Here is a 21979-nt window from a genome sequence, read left to right as displayed (position 1 = left end):
AGAGGTCATACTTAGCCTGCTCAGCTAGGCATTTGTTTCAAAGCCAATCCTACACCTATGGGAAGAACATTATAGTCTTGCTGCTCACTGGGATATAAGGCGTGAAAATGGTTGGCAGGCAGGAAAATTCTCAGCACCTACCTGCTGCTGTAAATGTTAACAGGGAGTCTTGGTCAGATTCAAACTCCCTTAGACAACTGAAGGTTGCTCTCTGCTCAAACTCCACATGAAAAGGCACTGCCACCCACCTCCCATCATCCCTCTGTTCCTCTTCATCTAGACAACATTCCAGATACCAATTTCCTGAGTCCTGCCTTCTACGGAGGCTCCAGGTTCCAAGAAACTCAGGAAGAAAGACAAATGGAAGCCACGGAGAAATCAAACTGGCAAGCAAAGGGGGCCAAAGGCAGACCTGAGCCCTTAAAGGCAGCAGGGAAACCATGGAGGTTGTGTCTCCAAGGCTGAGCAGGGTTCACCGTGAGCTAAGCCCCTCGGTTGAATTATATATATTATTCTTGTTCTGAGAAAGCCTCTAAGGACTGGGTGAATGAGATGAATGTTTGTCATCCCAGCATGATAGCAGGAAGGAAACAGGAAGATCTTGAATCTAAGACCAGCCCAGGCTACAGAGTGAGTTCCCAGGCCAGCCTGAAATATAGCACAAATTTCTATCTCAAAATGTAAAAGCCAGGGCTGGAGAGACAGTCCAGTAGTTAGGAGCACTTGTTGCTTTTGAGAAAAACCTAGGTTTGGCTTCCAGCACCGACATGGCAGCTTTACCAACACCCACAACTCTAGTTCCAAGGGATCTGATGTCTCCCCTTTCACCTCCTTGGTCATACACATGTGGTGCACATAGATATAGGTAACATACACACACATACACACTATACAAATAAATAAATTTAAAATTTTTAAACAATTTAAAAATCTCAAAATCACAGAAGCCTTGTGCCTCAGGAAATCTGGATCAACGTCCCCTCCTCACCTCTAGGCAAAAACAACCATCTCTCTCTGTGATGGTTAACATCATTTGCTGATCCAACATGATCCAGGATCATCTATTAGGCAAACAAATACACACTAGGTTGATTGCTATGGGGAGACCATGAATGTGGCCAATGCATTCCATGGAACGGGTTCCTATATTGAATAAATAGAAAAGATGGCTGGGCGATGGCTCAGTGGGTGAAACACTTGCTGTGCAAGCATGGGGACTTGAGTTCAGATCCCCAGCACCTAGGTAAAATAAGGAAGAGAGTAATAGAGGGAGGTACACACACACACACACCACATACACACCACACACACACCACATACACACCACACACACACCACATACACACCACACACACACCACATACACACCACACACACACCATACACACACACCCCACACCCCACATACACCACACACATATGCATATGTACATGCACACACCACACACACATACACACACAGCACATATGCACGCACGCACACACACGTTAAAAGGGGAGAAAGCAAGCTAAGCACCAACATCCACCTCCTTCTGTGAATCTTGACTGCAGATGCAATGTGACCAGTCCTCCCACCCTCCTGGCTACCATGACTCCTCCACCATGACGGACTCAACTATGGATTCTCAAACCATGAAGCAGAATAAAGGCTTCCTTCCTTAAGTTGCTTTTGTGCCAGTTGTCATAACAACGAGAAAGGTAACATACCCCCTCACCCCATATCCAGCACCCTCTACCCTGCAGCCTCATCCTATAAATCCTGCCTGGCATTGTTCTGTCATACACAAGTGGATGGGCCAACTAGGCTCCTACTTCAAGGTTGTGGCTTAGGGTGTGGTCCTGCCTGCTCTTTCTTAACCTTTCATCTAGTTTCCCCGCTCACCTTTAGAGGCCCACAGAACATCCTGCCTTCAGCAGGAAGCCATCACTCAAGCTCCAGAGTCAACACTGCAAGGTACTGTACCTAGAACCCACCTGCCTTCTCTGGAGATGGATTTACCCATGTCTGTGTGCCCAGAGCCTATCTTCCCAGCTCAGGACAGAACCCTCTTGGGTTCAGGACAAATGTTTCTTCAGTGCAGTAAATCCACAAGCAGGACTAATCCTGAAGACAATGACTGAAAAGGTCAGAGGGTAGTCCTAGGATCAAAATACAGTAGCTGTCATGCTGTAGCCAGGCTCCCTATAAAACCTTCCACAATGTCTAGTAGAATCCTAAGAAACCATCCCTGTAGTTTGTGTGTCCCCTAGTGGCTGATTTGATTTCTTCCCCAAGAACTGGAGACAACTAGGTTTTCTTCTAATTAGCCTTAACTGTCAGTTTGACACAGTCACCTGAGAAGAGGACCTCAATTGAATGATTGCCCAGATTAGGCTGGCTTTGGGCATGTCTGCAGGGCATTATCATGATGGTTGAGTAGGATCCAGGCTACTGTGGGTAGCACCATTCCCTAGGCCATTAGTCCTGGGCTATAAAAAAACAAACAAACAAACAACAAAACTAAGCATTAGCCAGGAAGCCACAATCTCCTGTGGTTTCTGCTCCAGGTTCCTGATATTTGAATCCCTGCCCTGGCTTCCCTCCATGGAGGAATTGTAACCAGTAAAATGAAATAAACCATTCCTTCTCCTAAGACACTTTCCGAGTTTTATTACAGCAACAGAATCCAGGGAACTAGAACAGAGTCTAGTTCTGAATGCTCTGAAGCCTAAATCGTATAGCTTCTCCAACCCCATGGTCCGAATGGAACAATGAGACCCCTCTCCCAAGTCTTGCTCCCCAGACATGGAGAATGGTTTCCATACCTGCCTACGGGCTCTCAGAGAAGAAAGGGAAACACCATCCACGATTCCTGAGTTTGACAATTTTGCTTGTGGTTTCCAAGGCCGGTGTAGCAAGCCTCCAGTCCCAGTGCCTCCAAGGCCTTGGACATGTTGTAGGCTAGGATGAGCTTAGAGAACTCGGTTCTGCAGGAGGTCACCCCAGCTGTTTCCTTGTGTGCCTGCTCCCTGCTCAAGGGTTACCAAGGAGCCACCAGAGACTACACTAGTAGTTTGTGTTGTACATTTCAACCACTGTTCTAGCCATACTGTCTCTGGTCCAAACAAGACACTGTGCTTGATCCGGGCAATTCACCTTCCTGCATAAAGGCGATGTTTTCTATCTACCTTCTGTGGGTGCACCCCACTTCCATAGCATATACGTAGCCATTTCCTTCTCTCTCCCCTGGCTCTTGAAGGAACCTGAGTCAGGCCCTCACTGTAAACAAGCCATATACAGCCCTTTACTCCTTGTCAAGGGGAAAAAAAATTTCATGTGAGTCGTGCGCCCCCTGGTGGCAGAAATGGTTCCTTCCCCAAGGAGAGAAGGGCTCTTGGAAGGTTCCTTCAAGTGCCAAGGTAGAGGCTTGTTCATTCAGTTGTCATACACTTCTGTTTTGCCAGACCGACCAGGAAGGTAGGTCCAAGAGTCACTACAGGTCTCTGGTGGAGGAGACAAAGGGAGCTTCTCTTCCAGCGAAGTGTGACACACCACTCAAGTTTAAAAAAGTCTAAGAATGCTACAAGAACCCAGATTTTGGGATACCTCTGAGAGGGCTCGCTGGAGTCAGATGACACCATTGCTGTGCTCACATCTACATAACTGGGTGACAGTTCAGAACCTACGTGTGGGGGCCGCTGTGGTGGGAGGTTATCGCTCCAGGGTCAGAGCGCTGTCGTTCAGCTATGATAAGATACTTTGCAAGGAAATCATGGGGTTGCTCCAGAGGCCTAGAAACAAAACCAGGAAGGGGCTGAAGTTAAGAGGCCAGAGAAGTCAGGAGACCCAGTTCCTTCAGAGGAGAAAATATAGTTGCAACCAATAGGGGAGGCCAGAAAGGAGAACTGGACGGTGGACCACTGAAAACTGAGTTTTGTGAAGCCATTCTGTGTAAGGCCATTTTATGAAATTAAATGCAAAAAAATTTCAAAATCAATAATTCTACTCACGGTCAGTTCACCTACATTCGTAATTTGATAACTGGCTCCAGAATCAGGCTAGTCACAGGCAAGACAGTAAACTCTGCGGGCGCCAAGTAAGTAGGGCGCCAAGCTGTTCTACAATCGTTTAAAAGAACTTCCAAGCCTGCAGTCCAAGCTACCTGGGAAGCTGAGGCAGGAGAATTACAAATGAAGGATCTGCCTTGGATATCTCAATAAGACCCTGTCTAGAAATTTTAAAAAAAAACAACTAAACAAATAAACAAAAGGTCTGAGGCTGTAGCTCAGCGGTAGGGAGACTGAGAGGCCTTGAGTTCAATACCCAGACAGTAAATAAATGTCTCAAGTACATGGGGTAGCTACTCTGTTATGGGACTATTCTGTTGAAGCAGGAAGTTACCTCCCTCTCCCTCTTCCTGGATGCTACTCAGCTCTGGGGACTTCCTATAGCCCCAAGGTGACCCTGTGCTCCCTTGTGCCAGGTCTGCCCCATCTTGTATTGAGGTTTCTCCTCTATAGCATTTTCAGCTTTGGGATTGACCCCAGGGACAGTGAGAGGGAGAGTCCTGGGTTGGGATGGGCCCTGGGTGGAGTGGGAGCATGCAGATCTAGGTAGGCAGGCAGCCACAGCATAGATACACTAGAAATTCTGGAGTTCTGGATAGGAGGGACCCGGCTAGGGAAGAGGCCTGTGCCAGGCTGTGCCAGAGGCCTTGGACTATCTACCTTGTCAGAAACACACTTTATGAACATCTGAGAAGTCAGAATATGAGGAAACATGGGATGGGCACCTCTTTCCTGGAGTAAGGGCAGAGCAGAGGAAGAGTGTGCAGGGTACCTGGGCCCACCAGGAACTCCAAGGCTGGACCACTATGTCCTCCTGTCAGGGTAGCCTGCAGAGGCCAGGAAGAAACTAGGGGAAGGTTCAGCTGGTAAGTGTGCTTGCAACCAACCCAAGGACCTGAGTTTGATCCCCAGAACTAACAAGGTAGAAGGAGAAAACCAATCTCTACATGTTGTCTTCTGACCTACACACACACACACACACACACACACACACACACACACACACACAGACACACACAGACACACACATAGACACACAGACACACACATAGACACACATAGACACACAGACACACACATAGGCACACAGACACACACATAGACACACATAGACACACAGACACACACATAGACACACAGACACACACATAGACACACAGACACACACAGACACACACATAGACACACAGACACAGACACACACACACACACACATTTTAGAAAAAAGATAGGCACCATCTCTAGGCTGAAAGGAAGCCAGCACTTTCAGACCCTTCCTCATTCCTGGCCCTCAACTAGAGCTGACTGCTTAAGAGGGAAGCCAGAGTGAGAGACAGAAGGGTCCAGAAGGGCAAGTTACAGTCAAGCTGGGAAAGATGGCAGGTCCAGGGCAGAGCAGAATGAGACTCTCCTCAGGCTGAGTATTATCTGGGCTTGCCCTGGGCTGACATATGTCTTGCACAGTCTCACTGAGTCAACCAGCACTAGTAGACTCCTGTTTGATCCAGTGTGAGGATCTATAGGAGTCAGGTGGGTAATAGAAAAGACTTGCAAAAATCCCACCATCCTACAAAGACTGCTTAGCCCAACAAACACAATTCTGCACCAGGCTAATGTGAAGTAAGGCTAGAGGGTCACATATGCAAAGGGTGTCACCTGGGGACAGTGTAATGATGCCTGACTATGCTGACAGGAAGGGGAACAGCACACAGTAGATTGCTCCAGCCCTGCTACCTACTAAGGGCTAATTTCTCCCTTCTGGAACTGTGAGTCTTTCAAACCCACCTCAGAGTGCCTAAAGGGTTCAGTTAGAAATTGCATGAAAGGATGTCACCATAGCACACTAACACAGCTAACAGACCACCATCTTCTGTTAAAAAACCTACAGAATACAGGCACCAGATGTAGTGGGCCTCCGGGATCCTTCTGTCTTGATATGAGTCCCAGTGTGGTGCCATCTCTACTCCTTTGCTTCCTCACCTAGAAAAGAAGACTAGATTCCCTGAGTCCCGACTCACTCCGGGTGTAGACGGGATGCCACGGTGCTCATAGGAACCCAGAACTCCTGGGTACCAAGTTCCATGATGAGCAGAAATGGTGAAGAAATCTGAGGCCTTTCTCCACAGTGATATTCCGAGTCTCGCCTCCATGCTGAGTGTAGATTCCCTCGCTCACCTCCCCGCCTCCCCATCAACTCCTGGTGCTAATTAAAGCCACTTTCTAATGAAAATACCAGATAGGATTTATCAGCCTGGAGAGGTGGGAGCTGAGGTTTTGTTTCATTTTCTTTTGCTTCAGCTCATGTTGCAACTGTTAGGCCAGAGGCCTGCCTCTTGAAGACACTGGTCACCCTAAGTTGCCACGTCTCACAGTCACTACCCAAACCTCCCAGAGTCGCAGCCATGACAGTAGGCAGCTCACTCGAGCTGTAGCTTCTTTGATTTGCAACTGGGAACCAGGCTAATGGAAAAGGAAGGACATGGGCTTCATCCATCCAAGCTACACACACACACACACACACACACACACACACACACACACACATAGACACACACAGACACACACACACAGACCCACACAGATACAGACACACACACAGACACAGACACACACACATAGACACACACAGACAAAGACACACACACAGAGACACACACACATAGACACACACAGACACATTCACACACACAGACACTCACAGACACAGACACACATTCACACACACAGACATACACACATACACACAGAGACACTCATAGACACACACAGATACACACAGACACACATAGATACACACATACAGACACACACACATATAGACACAGACACATATATAGACACACAGACACACATACAGACACACACAGAGAGACACACAGACACTCACAGACACACACACGGACACATACACACACAGAGAGATACACACACACCTTCACGTCATTTCTTTTTTTTTTTTTTTTTTGGTTCTTTTTTTTCGGAGCTGGGGACCGAACCCAGGGCCTTGCGCTTCCTAGGTAAGCGGTCTACCACTGAGCTAAATCCCCAGGCCCTTCACGTCATTTCTATCCCTCAGCTTTTTTCTGAACGGCCAAGTTTATGCTTCCAATTTAATTTCATATAGTTTTTTTATCTTTCATATTCTGTCTTCTGTACACCTTCACTCCATTCTTCTTTTTGTTTATTTTAGTTGGCTTCCCCTCCCCCCAACCCCCTCCTGTCTCACTATATAGCTAGCCTGGCTTACCTGGAATTCCATGTAGACAAGACTGGCCTCAGACTCCCAGAGAGTTAGGGCTGGGGTTAGAGGTGTGGGCCGCTATGTTTGGCCTCCTATGAGCCTATCTTTATTTCTAAAGCTTTACCCTCTTAATTTTTAATCATTTTCCCTATCTATATTACTCTTCCATTTCTTTTCCTAATAAAAATTTTAAATAAGAAATACGATAACCACCTACCTTTATTGCTTCCACAGGCCTTCCACCCCACACACATCCGGACAGAGGTATAAGTAGGTGTCTTTGGGTATCACCCTTGAAGTTATGACTAACATATTTTCAAATTATTCTTATTGTATTTGCTTATTTTGCATGTGAATGGTGATTGTGTACCGGGGTATATGTACAGAGGTCAGAGGAGAACTTTCCACAAAGTCTTTTGTTTCTAGCACTATGGATTGAACTCAGGTATGACCTGACTTGAAGGTACGTACCTTTTACCACTGAGCCATCTCACTGGTCTCTCTATGCTGACACTCACTGTTGCTCTTCTGTAGGCCAAGCCCCAAGTAAGAACCTCACTCAGCAAACCAAAGCAGGATGCAGGGGGAGCGCTTCTCCCTGATCAAACACCTTCCCCTGCCCAGTCTTGGCAGCTGCACAGACCTGCTCCCTTCTCCACCCATCTCATCCTCTGCCTTTCGCCTTGCATATCTGAGTTTTGAAATGACAGCAAGGATATTCCCAGCCCGACTAGGATTTCCCAATGACACTGGCTTGGAGCCCCAAAGATAAGCAGCTCGAATCACCTCCACAATGGCTTGATGACTTGGAGGAGGAGAACGCCGTGGGGAATTCCACATATACTTGGTGGAATATGGGAGTGTTCTCAGCGGTCTTGCTGAGATCTGGAGGTCTAGACAGACACCGCCGCCGTCCCCTAGCTCCTGTCATTCCTTCAAGAGCTTCCATCACCAGGACCCTGCTCCAAGCCAACTCCAAGACACCCAGAAGCTTGATGGAGTGAATGACTCCACCCGAGGCTCTCCTATCCTGACTCAACCTGTTTACCTCCCTCCCCAGTCCCACTCTTCACCTCCATTTGCTATCTTAGGAAATAACATAGTGCCCCAGTTTTCCCAGTAGCACAGAGAACAGACCCCCCATCCAAGCAACCTGGAGCCCCTACCATTCCACTTGTTTTCCAAATCTAGACAAATCAATTTTCTCCTGTACCACGGGGGTTCATCAGGCTTGAAGGTATGTACCTGTGGCCACTGAGGCATCTTTCTCTCTGTTACTCTGGTTTCCTAACCAGAGCTGGGGAGCTGCCAGTCCGGTTTAGGGAAGCTCACTGGGATCTGTCCTAGACTCTGCCACCCTCCACCTCAGGCACTCTACACAGAGCCAGGTGCTCTTTCCAAACAAAACAAAAACAAACAAGTCAGCCTTGTGATTCCACAGTTCCTGCCAGCTGCTCACCGCCTACTGTTGTGGTCTCCACGATTCTTTGATCTCTGCAACCACACACACAAACATACACATACAACCACACATGCACACACCCACAGTGCAGAATACATCATGAATCTATGTGCGTTCATTTATGTCCAGGCTTTGTATATACCTGCCATCATCATCAGCCAACATCCAAGAACGATGTCTCTATATGTGTGTAATAAAGAGTAATAAATGTCTCTATGGGTGTTCCTAATATCAGGAGATTTGAATCTAATCCCAAGTACCTAGATAACTTGGAGCATTGTGGGGGCAGCTTCTAACAATTATGATCAGATTAGTAGAAGCTTGGAGCAAAAAGTGGATTGAAAGTGGGTGATAGACCCTTACCACTGTGCTCTCTGCTCACACCCATGTCATGGCTTTGTTGGTAACCCCAGAATCTTTTCAGAAATTCCTCTAAGTGTTTTTGTCCATTCTGGGAGGACTAAGTCACCTAGAACTGGATGAGATGACAGAAACCCAACTTTTCTGAGCACAGGGAGTCAGAACAATGTGCTGAAAGTGAACAAGGTTGCAAGAAGCCCTTTACACCTTGTGGTGGCACTTTCTCCCCTCAGCTCCCTCAGCACACTTGGGACAAAGGACAAAGAAATGAGCCCCTGACAAGGGGACCAGCATAGGTATTGGGCCAAGTCCTATGCTAAGTATTAGAAATGCATAAAAGCTTTACTTGTTTCAATTAATAACTACATATAAATAGGGACTGGCAAGATGTCTCAGCAGATAAAGAACTGACTCTACAAAGCCGTCTACTGACCTCCACTTGTCTCTGTAGCATGCACAAACATCTCACACACACACACACACACACACACACACACACACACACACACGCATGCACACACACACATCTAAATAATGATAACAGTAGCAATAAATATTTTATAAGAAATTCTGTTTTTTTTAAGGAAAAACATACATAAACACTCCAGTGTTTTTTCTTTTCAATGCATCCTTTTGTACACCCTCAAGGATCAAAACTCCTAATTTGGAGACTTCTCATAAAACACCTCTGTCCATGTCCTATAGCCGTACACAAGGCCCTCAAACAAAGCTGCCCTTTGTGAGTTTCCCATCACAGGGCCATGCATTCATTATCCATTGAGTTGTGTGCGTGTGCGTGTACCTGTGGGTGTGGGTGTGTGCTGCCTGTGTATATGTCGGTGAACCACTGGACTTGTGTGTCTGGTACTCTCAGAGGCCAATAGAAGGTGTCAGATTCCCCTGGAGCTAGAGTTGTGAGCTACCACGTGGGCGCAGGGATTCGAACCTAAGACCTTGGAAAGAGCCACCAATACTTTTGGTTGCAGCGCTGTCTACCAGGCATATTTATATAATCTTAGTATAGGCTGCCCCAGAGAGGGTTCTCAATTGGTACCTTTGGAACTAACCACAAATTCTCTAAACACACACGACCTCCTATCTGGGCTGAGGGTGTCTCTCCACTGTCCAGTCTCCCGCCTGACAAAGTCCAGTTCCTTCTCCTCAGCTCAGTTCAAATGTTCTGTCCCCAGGGCCTGGGCTCCTGCCCATTCTCGCCCAAGTGTTTGCCAGCGGCTCCCGCTGTGGTGTCAGCATTGAGTCCCTCTCCTCCCTCTTGAGGAGCTTCAGAGGCAGGGGAAGTTCCTCACCTCAGCATTCGGTCTTCAGCAGCCAGCACATTCTGGGAGCTCAGCACATTTTTGCTCAATGAAAGATTCTCCCAGAGCCAGGGAGGAGAGCCAGAGACAGAGAGTCTGAAGATGTCAGGCTCAAAGTCTTTCATTGCAGCCCTATGCCTACTGTTCTGCACACAGCTAGGTAAGACAGAAGGAAAGGTGGGAGAGGGAGGGGCTGTAGGTAAGGAGCATCCAGGATGGCCCTGCCTTTCGACCTCATAGAGCGGTGCTCGCCAGTGGCCTTTTGGGCTGGAGATGAAGTCTACTCAGAGGGCCTAGGGGAGAGAAATGAGTCCCCTTTTGCCTGGCACCACTGTGTCTGTGTTTCTGGAAGCCCTGTGGAGGCCAAAGGGTATCCAGAAGCCAGCAGCCATCACCCTCCCACCCGAAGCATCGCTATGTGGCCAAAAGCACTCAGTCAAGCCAGAGGCACCAGGATTATCAATAAATGATCATCTGCAGGACGTGCCAAGGCCTGGGTGCAGACAATCTAAAAGCTTCTCCTCTCCAATGGGGTCAACCACTGAACTCATCCGTTAATGGTCGGCCTCAGACCTCCATCACCCAGATGGATGCCTGAGTCATCCCGTGGCTACCTCAGCCAAGTCCCCTCATCCTGAGTCAGCAAAATCTCCACAGCCAGCAGTCCAGCATACGGCCTCATGCCAGAAATTCAGGCTATCCTGCCAAGCACAGGCTGGTGGTGTTAGGACAGATCTCTCGGTTCCCACATCTATAAAATGGGAACATACGGACTTCAGGTGCAAGGTCACTAAGACAACAGCATGTAAAGCGGGAGCAGGCTGCACAGTGAGGGCAGTGTTGCAACTGCCTCAGACATGGTCTCACCGTCTCTCTCCTAGATCACTGCCCTGTGGTTCTCTATGGCAGGAGCTGCACTTGGCATTAAATTCGTAATAGTCACTACCAAAGCACCATTTAGGGGCCAGGTACTGGTTACTCATGGGAAGACCAGTAGATGGTCCCGGAAATACTTGACAGGTTTAGCCACATAGTGCTATGGTTCTCAGCATGTACTGGGAAAATAATCCTTAATTATCACTAAGAGGAGAGGCCCGATGAGAAGCACATAGTCTGTGATGCCAGAGAAAATAGATTAATGCCATGATGATTGAGTGGACTTATTGAAGAGGGAGTGGGTTTCCCAAACAAGACTCTTCCCATACAAAGTTTCTCCCCGCTCCTCGTCTCTCCATCTTGCTGTAGTCTGGATAAGAAACGTGCCCTCTATAAAATCGTTCGTTGAATGCCTGGCCCCCAGCTGGGGCTGCTCCTTAGGAAAGTGGAGGAACTTACAAGGAGGTGTGCCCTAGCTAGGGACATTGTGTCATTGGGGGCATGCCCCTGAAGGTTATACCTGGTCCTCGGTCCTTCCTCACTCTCTGCCTCCTCTCTCTGTGAGGTGAATCACCTCTTCCTCCATAGGCTCCAACCACCATGATCCCAGAAACACACAGCCAAGCCACCATGAACTGAACTCCCTAGAACAGTGGCTCTGAACCTCTCTACGCTGCCACCCTTTAATATAGTTATGGTGGTGACCGCCCCCTCAGCCATAAAATTATTATGTTGCTACTTTACAACTGCAATGTTGCCATTGTTAGGAATCAGAATGTAATGCGCCCCACAGGTTGAGAACTGCTGCTTTAGAACGATAAGGGAAAACAAAGCATTCCTCCTTCCTTCAAATTTTTCTCTTGGGTATTTTGGTCACAGTGTTGAGAAATGTAGCTAATGTCCACACCCTTTGGACCATGGGGTAACAGCAAAAGGCTTTTACCAAACACTAACCCCTGGAGAGTGGGATCCTCAGCCTCTGTGTGGCAATCACTTCCTGTTCTTTATAAAATGAGCCGTCTCAGCTGTTCTGTTGCAGTAGCACACAGTGAGCGGTAGCCACCAGCCCTGTTTGAACTTTTTGTTCTTCCCACTTTACATTCTCTTCTCCACAAATCCTTTCCCTGCCCTACACACGGTGCACACCACCTACCTTCAGCACGTGGACAAGTAACAAAGAATCCTGGCACAGACTGCCCTCGACCAATGGCATAATGTGGAAACAGTGCGCCGGCCAGTCTTGATTGACAACTTGACTGGGCTGGGGATGCTTAGATGACCAGTAAAGGCCACATTGGGCGAGTCTAGGAGATCTGCAGAAACAACTGGGGGAGAGAAAATCAATCTCTCTCTCTCTCTCTCTCTCTCTCTCTCTCTCTCTCTCTCTCTCTCTCTTTCTCTGAATGTGGCTGACACTGCTCAGGAGGTTGGAACCTGGATAGAGAAAGTAGGAGAGTGGAGAAAGGAGCCAGCCAGCATATGCAGGCCTCACTCTTCCTCAGCACATGTGTCTAAAGAGACTGTCTGCATCCATGGGCCAGCCTTCTGCAAACTTTTAATGTGCGTTTGCCTTCAGAAGCTCTTGGGAGGCAGAGCTTCCTCGTGGGTCCTTCATTATGGGTTCTCTGGTTCTAAGCAACTACTGGTTTCTGGGCCCTCTGTGGCTCTCCGGCAAGCACACAGCTGTTGCTAGAGGGCTCTGCCCTTTTATAATACACTTGATATGTGAAACGGTTGGCTCTACAGTAATGATAGAATACGTACTTAGTAGGTTTTTTATTTCCTCTTTCCTTCCCTATGTGTGGCAGCCTAGGCAAGATTAGCTCCTCACCAAGAGGCTGTCTTCCCACAAAAGCAAAAATCCAACACCTTTACCCCATGAAAACTCTGTGACTTCTGTACTCCAAGTTCTAATCTGCTGCCTTTGAAGGCCAAGAGAAAGACCCAAAACAACCTGTCCCCAGCCTGAGACCACTGAGCCCCAGCAGATAGACTCAAGAGATTCTCTGAGGAGTCTGAAACCAAAAACTGCACTCCTGCATACACATGTACACAGAGACAAGGCGTTCCCTTGGTGCATTTGAGGTAGAAGTTGCACTGAATAAATTAAACAGGGTTCAACAGGTAAGTTTGCTGGGATAAATATAGTGAGGGCAAAGATGGGATCCCTGGTCTGCACAGAGCACAGGCTTCTCAGGATTCAGAGAGTCTGTGTATACAGTTATGGCGGAAAGAGAAGAATACAGCGACCCTGAAGGAAACAAGGAGACACTGGTTCTGCCTTTTACTTCCCAGAACTACAGACTCAGAGTGTCACAGTTGGATGACTTAAGCCAACAAGAAAATGCTATTTCACAATTCTGGAAGCCAGGTGTGTGGCATCCAGTGTCCAGGGCTGCGAGTTCCACACTGTCTAGGAAAGGTTCTACCTTCGTCCGTTCTGTGCTGCTGAAACCAGGCATACCAGTCCATTTGCCATCACTGGAACCAAATACCTGCCACGCCCAAGAAGAGAAAGCTTTGTTCCAGTTCACAATCTCAGGAACGTCTGTGCTTGTTGGGCCCTGCTGCTTGGAGGCCTGAAACACGGTGCCACACCATGGTGGCTGCATAAGAGGAGGGACTAGGGCCCAATATCCCCTTCAAAGGTGTACTCTGCTGGACAGGGAGACTTTCCACTGAGTGACACCTCTTACAAGCTCTGCTTGCCCCTGACAGTGCCACTGGTTGGGATAGCACTGGGAAGTCCTTATACAGGCACGGGGTTCATGGTTCTAGATGTCAGGTAGTCCTCAAGCGTGCTGACAGCAGCAGGTCAGGGCCTCCAGAAGGACATCAGAATACAGTGGAAGAGTAAGTAAGCATGCGGGAAACACAGAGGGCGGAGGCAAACCATCAACTTATTCCCACATTACCAGTGGTAATTCGTTCATAAGCTCTCATGGGCTAATCATTTCTTAAATGCCCTGCCTCCACCTCTGTTCTAACATGCAAACTCTGCAGGGTACCTTGAAACATAGGAGGAGCTTCCCTTGACTCTCCCAGCTTCCGATGCTCCCAGGCTTGCGGTAGTGTCATTCCTAAGTCTGCCCCTGCCTTCACGTGGTCATCTTACCCGAGTGTCTTCATATACTCCCCACTACGTCTGCCTGAGTCCCTTGATCTCTGCTAGGAAGGCAGTCATGCTGGACAACAGCTCTATCCTACTTCAGCCTGACGTCACCTCAACTCATCGTCTGTCTCTGCTGACTGACTATTCTGAGGATCTGCAGAGACATGAATTTTTAGCAGACACTACTCAGCTGACTGCAGGCACCTACCACCCCAGAGAAGGTTGTCCCAGCTGCTGATAAAAGATAGACTACGTGCTATGTGCCAAAGGGGCCATTTCCACCCCTGGACAAGTGACTTCATTTCTCTGAGCGTTTATTCTCTCCCTGACTATTTGAGGGTTGCTTAGAAAGCCGACGTTGAGACAGTGTTTGTGGCTGTAAAGCAGTAAGGTGTTTCTTCGCCCATAGGTAACTTCTTCCCTCCGTGATGTGATGTCTGATTGAACACCAATACATTTGCCACCTTTCCCCAACCCTGTGGCTTCTCCAGGGCTGTGTTCCACAGCAGAAGGCTGGCTTCCTAGATGATTTAGGGAGCTAACGTACTCAGAAGATCTCCTAAGTCCCTCTGCAGAAGATCAGAGAATGACTAGCTTATGACTCAAGATTTGCTGAAGTCTTTAGGGGCCAGAAAGAACCCAGTGTGTTTCCTGTTAGTCCTTACTCATCTGGACTACCCACTGCCTTGGTTCAGGCTCCGTCATGCACCCCAGTATCTCTTGGGCAGATTTGGAACAGCATTAGATAAAGGCTTCCACAACTCCATCAGAACACACCCCCTGCAAACCTCTTGGAAGGAGCTCCTGCAGATGAAAGGAGCACAGGACTGGGCCAATCAATGCTCACACAGAGGTTTAAAGGCCCAGGGAATGCATATGGTGTGCTGACTCAACACAACTCCAGAGAGTCTAGGGCAATGAGTCTCACCAGAGTCTTCTCCGTTCTTCCTAGTCACAAAGGAAAAAAGAAGCCAGCTCCTTCCTGTCAGTGGGCAGACCCCATGCAGCACTCTCTCCTCCCATCTGCATTCCTGTGGGATGTTACATCCTATCATCTCACAGCAGGTTGAGCTGAGCAGCTGCTGAGATACCCAGGTAATTGAAGCCAAAAAAAAAAAAAAATAGACACACCCTGCCCTTACCCACATAGCTCGCAGAAGGGGCTGGCACTTGGGTAAAACACATGACTATTGGCGCAACAAGGAATCAATGATGCCTAAGGGATACATGGCAATGGTGTGTGTAATCAAAAGTCCATTTTGTTGGGAAAGAGACATTCAATGTTCACTTTCCTCTCACTGTCTGTATTTGATATTTTCCAGGCACTCTGTAAGCATTTTATCACAACAGTCCCCATTTTATCACAATAGGTCCACCATAGCAGGACCTGTCCTGCTACAGAGGAGGAAGGAGCAGTACAGAGGGATTAAGGAGAGGTACAAGGTGCAGTACCCAGCAGGCAATGGAGCCACGATGACACAGACTTAAGCTGTGCATGAAGGTTACTCCATGTGTGTTCTGTATACATAGCTGGATCATGAGAAAAGGAGCAAAACAGAATAAGAGGAGATCATTTACTTTCTTTTTTTTTCCCACTTTGTAAATAAAATTTTATTGGGACACAGCTACACTCTTTGTGCACCAACTAGTTATGGCTGTTTTGTGCTAAAGAAGCTAACTGGAGTCAGTGCAAGAGACCATTGGCTGAGAAAAGTCTGCAGGCTCCTGGGCTAAAGGCATCCAAAGGAATAGCCCCCCTTTGAAAGGGGCTTCAAAAAAGGAGGCCCAAGTATTTAGTCATTAGAACCTGATTCTGTTGGAAGTGCCCGAGCACAAGAAAGCTACACTCACCACACAGAATCTGTTATCCAATCAGGAGACACCAGTGTGCCCGAATTATCTACCTCCCTGTGCTTTAAACCACCTCTCACCCATGAGAAGCTATAATCTGTGACCAGGTCTCTGAAGTTCAGAGAAGGCATGAACGAGTATGTGGAAGCATGCGTCCACGTGTGTATAAACGTGTGCATATATAAGCACACACACGCACATTCACACACACACACACACACACGCACGCACACACACGCACGCACACACACACTCGATCATTCCCCAGAGGGGCAGAATGCTGCTTTTCTTGTGCTAGGGCGGGGTGAGGGCAGCAGCTTTCTGCTCCTGAAGGCTCTGTGGTGAAGACGCCCCCGCTCTTGCTGCTTTTCATTCACAGGCCAGCTTGCTGTCAAAGCTCGACAGCCCGATGGCGAAGGCTTGAAGTGCGCACAGTGGGTAGTTATAGTCCAGTGTGAACACGTCGTCCGCCACGCGTCCGAACTGCATGACTATGTAGTCAGGATCATTCCCGTGGACTATCTGGGGCCTTGTTGTGCAGTTCGATCAGGTTCTCCATGGATTTGTTTTGCCATTTGGAAAGCAAGCTCTCGTGCTCGTTTCGTGGTCGAAATGGGATGCGTTCGTGATTCATATTCATCCCTGGAATGATCACGGACATTTTCCTGGGACCTTTGAAACCAAGTACATTTGTTTCATAGCAGATGGCAGCCAGCTCCTGTCGGGTGTGGGCCTTTTCCACCAGACCCTGGGCCTTCACTGGGTTGACACCATGGTCGTACACGGTGAACTTGGTTCCCATGAGATTGGATTCTGTAGACCAGGCTGGCCTTGAACTAATGTCCACCAGTCTCTGCCTCCCGAGGGCTGGGATTAAAGGCGTGAACCACTAACACTGACTAACTTTTTTTCTTTTTAAGATTAACACAGCTATGTATTTGAATCATAAAAAGAAGGAAAGAGAGAGAGAGAAAGAAAAAGAGGGGGAGGGGGTGGGGGGAGAGAGAGAGAGAGAGAGAGAGAGGATCATTTACTTTCTAACCAGACTTTTTAGAAAGCCCAATCACAGAGTCCTCCTGATCTGCAGTCTCAAATGAACACACGGTAGAAGAGAACAGAATCTGGGGCTGGGGAGATGGCTCAGTCAGCAAAGTGCATGAAGAAGCATGAGGATATGAGTTCAATCCCCAGAACCCACATAAAGCAAGGCATGGCAGTGCTCTCCTGCAATCCCAGTGCCAGGGCGGCAGGGGCTGGAAGATCTCTAAGATTCACTATGTAGCCAGCCTAGCTGAATCACAGAGCTCCATGTTCAATGAGAAACCCTATCTCAAATAACTGCCCATAATTGCAGCACTCAGAAGGCTGGGGCAGGAGGATTATAAGTTTGAGAGCTGGCCTGGGTTATGTAGTGTATCAGTCGGGGTTTCTATTATTCCAATTATTATACCATGACCATAAAGCTAGTTGGGGAGGAAAGTGTTTATTCGGCTTACACTTCCAGATCATGGTCCATCACTGGAGGAGGTCAGGACAGGAACTCAAGCAGGGATGGATCCTGCAAGCAGGATGCAGAGGCCATGGAGGGATGCTGCTTACTGGCCTGATTCCCACGGATTGCTCAGCCTACCTTCCATAGAACCCAGGACGACCACCCCAGGGATGGTACCATCCACAATAGGCTGAGCCCTCCTCCATCAGTCACCAATTAAGAAAACGCCTTACAGCTGGATCTCATGGAGCCATTTCCTCAACCGAGGCTCCTTCCTCTCTGATGACTCTAACTTGTGTCAAGTTGATACAAAATCATCCGGTGCATATGCTAAGTTTGAAGCTACTCTGAGCCACACAAGACTCTGTCTCAGTGAAAAAGGAAGTGTCCTGAACAGTGTCGTGTCAGCATCAACAATGACAACAAAAGTCATCTGAGAAGAGGGAACCTCAATTGGGAAAATGCCTCCATAAGATCCAGCTGTGGGAAGCCTGTGGGGCAGTGACTTAATTAGTGATTGATGGGGGAGGGCACAGCCCATGGTGGGTGGTGCCAGCCCTGGGCTGCTGGTCCTGGGTTCTATAAGAAAGCAGGCTGAGCTTTTGCACAGACAGCAAGCCAGTAAACAGCGCCCTTCCTGCGTCCAGCTTTCTGTCGTGTTTGAAATCCTGTTCTCACTTCCTTCAGTGACTAACGGTGATATGGAAGGGTGAACCAAACAAACCCTTTCCTCCCCAACTCGCTTTTATTGTCACAGCAATTGAAACCAGAACTAAGTCAGAAAGTATCCTGAAAGGGCGGATGAGAGAGAGAGAGAGAGAGAGAGAGAGAGAGAGAGAGAAAGAGGACTCAGAAGCCATCTTGTTCGTTGCCCAGTTACAGGGGAGATGCCTGTCGAATAGAAAAATGTCTCACCAAGCCTGCTACCCAGTTACACAGACATGACAGCCACTTCTCCCCTGAGGCACAGTTGCTCTGTGTGTTCCAGGGGGTCTGGGAGGCTTCTCGGAGGTTCCAGAAAGGCTTTAGCAGCCACTGTAGACCCTCTCTGTGAACCGTGTAGGGTGGAGTAGGAAGTCCTGAGCCTCCTGGGTCACACAACATGGATTCCAACTCCGTCTAAGCTCCCACTTGCTCTTTTGTAAGATAGAGTTGACAGTACCAGCCACACAATGGAGTGAATTAAGAATTAATGTGACATTGTACAGAGGCCTTCGGACATCGCTGGGAGGAACACACTGAACAAATTTTACTCTCTGTGGCTTACCGTGCCGTAGCTTATTTGAAGCAACTGTGCCCTGTTATTCTGTCAGGCCCCTATATGTCTTCACCCTCCTTGAGCCCAGAGCCTTGATATGTGGAGACTGGAGTGGTTTGCTCCATCAGCAGGGGCCACAAGAGAAATGTCAGCCCCTCACCAACAGAAGTGACTAAAGAATCTTTGGGGCCCGTTGAGGTTCCATGTCTCTAGATAAATGACAATTCTCTTAGAAGGTCAGGGAATTGATGGGGAAGCCTCACTTTCACCCCCTTTCCATGACGCAGCTCCTCTTGCTTTCCCAAAGGATGCTCATACACTCCTTTCACAGGGCATCACATCATGGTGCAGCTGACGGTGCGAGTGTCGTGGACACTGCCAGGTCCTGCCCACCCACTGCACCCTTCTTTACCTGATTTCTTGAGTAAGGTCAAACAAACAGATCTGTCATTGAACCGATCTCAAATTATTCGGGTTCACAGGGCGAACCAAAGGGATTTGCCTTTACCCAGTTCTAACTCTGATTTTGGTCTACTCCACAAACAACAGGGTCTTTCTGCTCCTCTACCCTAAGACAGGATCACCACCGCCACCTCTGGCAGTGGCTATGGAGGTGGTGGTGGCAGCGATGGCAGCAGCGAGCTCTCAGAGGCAGGTAACTCCTTGCCCAGAGAACTTGAAAGGAGGATTCCGGTTGAGTAGGTGGAGGACGGGGGCACCGAAAGTCTACGTTTCTGTCAAACTCTCGGGGGCACACTTTGGTCCTATCTTAAGCAGAGAGCCCAGCAGGCTTTACTTTAACAGGGTGTTTGAAGGTGGAAGTGTGGCTGACTCAGCTCTTTGAGAGGGATCTTTTCTATTTTCTCAAACTGTAGTTGTCTAACCACACTGATATACTGATATCCACACTATAGGAAATACCCCTTGGGTGGGCGGGTGGTTGAGTATGGTTGGATGGAAAAGTGACCGCTAACGTTAAGATCAAATGCACAGTCGGAAACTGGGAGTACAACAAAGATGGGGGCAGGGAGGAGATGGCTGCAGGTGAGGACAGAAAGAACATCAGATTGTGGGAGCCGAGAACAAGTCTCCTAACCCCCAAGGTATCCTCATTGTGTCTGGAATGCCTTTTTAAACAACATGATTTATGAGTGTATCCTGTCTCCTCCAAAGACCAAGGCAGGTGCTCTCAGGCCCGACCTTTCTCCCCTAATTCTGCACTAGGAGACTCTATCTCAGCCTCCACAATCCCTCTCTGCTTCTCTTTCTATCTTACCTGCAGCCGTCTTTCCCCAAGCCTTTGTTTACCCCCAGTTTATAGAACTACATCTTACTGGATCATTGTTTCCAATGGTGCACAAAAGAGCTGTATCCACAGGAACGGGGATAATAGCTCCGTTCACCTAGTCTCTTTCAGATGTGTCACCTCTTTTAACTTCTATAACTACATTTTGAAGCCATCCCTGCATGACCCCTGTGTAGTGAGGAAAATGGAACTCAAGAAATAAAGTAACACTGTCAAATATCAATTGAGACTAGAGCACTGGGACTCTAGGCAACCAAAGGCCATGTTCTTGACCAAAGGCGATGCAGGTAAGGTGAAGCCTAAAGTATAGAGCATACACATATACATATATACACATATACCTATATACACATACACACATATATGTACAATATACATATATACACATATACATATACACACATATACCTATACACACATACACACATATATGTACAATATACATATATACACATATACATATACACATACACACATATATGTACAATATACATATATACACATATACATATATACACATATACCTATACACACATACACACATATATGTACAATATACATATATACACATATACATATACACACATACACACATATTTGTACACATATACATATATACACATATACATATCACACATACACACATATATGTACACATATACATATATACACATATACATATACACACATATATGTACACATATACAGATATACAGATATACACATATATAAACATATATATACAACATATACACATATATGCATATATGATGCCTGCATACATGCATGTATGTACACATAAGTTACTTTTATTGCTATTTTGCTTTCTTCTTTGAGATGGTCTCTCACCGTGTACTGGAACTTGCTACATAGACCAGGCTGACCTCAAAGTCAAAGAAGTCTGCCTACCTCTGTCCCCCAAGTATGGGGATTAAAGACGTGAGCCACTGTATCTGGCTTATTTTTACTCTGCATGGGAAGGAGGGGTGGCAACAGTGTGTAGAGGAAGCCATGAAGGTCAGAAGCATAGGTGTTTGTGTGCTGCCCAATATGGGTGCTAGGAACTGAACTCAGATCCTCTGAGAAAATGGTCTGTACTCTCAACCAAGCCATCTCTTCAGCCCCTGAAGCCTAGATATTTTGAAGAGGTGTGTGTGTTTGTGTGTGTGTGTGTGTGTACAAAAATTACAAAAACCGAATCCTGTAGATGATCTTAGGGATTATGCAAGTGAGGGGAACAAAAGCCCCAGGGTCACAGTGACTCTGACCTTGACATACTTGGAGGGAGGAGCGAGGAGAAGAAAGGGAAATCTGCTGCAAGGGGGAGGAAAAGATAAGAAGTCAGAGGTGAGAGAGGAGGAGGGGAAAGCTAACAGAAAAACTAAAGGGAGGGGGAGGGGCTGGCGTGTGCCTTGGTTGATAGAAAGTTTACCTAGCATTTATGAAGCTGTGGGTTCGATCCCCAGCACTGAATAAACCAAAAGTTATGGTGCACACCTTATTCTCAGTATTCAGTAGGTAGAGGCAAGGATATTCTGGTCATGCTGGCCGAAAACAGTGCATTAGAGGCCAGCCTGGGCTACAGGAGACCCTGTACCCCACCCACACCCATAAAAGGCTGAGTCCTCCCACTGAAGACGGAGTTACAGCTTAGCTGT

At 47.6% G+C, this 21979-nt stretch overlaps 1 protein-coding gene across 2 annotated transcripts in view; it reads right to left on the bottom strand.

Annotated features, from left to right (window-relative positions):
• Smim35 (small integral membrane protein 35) overlaps window positions 1–21979 on the bottom strand; it is a 61880-nt gene that overhangs the window by 28089 nt on the left and 11812 nt on the right. The window lies entirely within an intron of this gene.

The sequence above is a fragment of the Rattus norvegicus genome, chromosome 8 (genome assembly GCF_036323735.1).
Source record: "Rattus norvegicus strain BN/NHsdMcwi chromosome 8, GRCr8, whole genome shotgun sequence".
NCBI classification, from domain to species: domain Eukaryota; kingdom Metazoa; phylum Chordata; class Mammalia; order Rodentia; family Muridae; genus Rattus; species Rattus norvegicus.
This window is presented reverse-complemented; position numbering and strand designations above follow the sequence as displayed.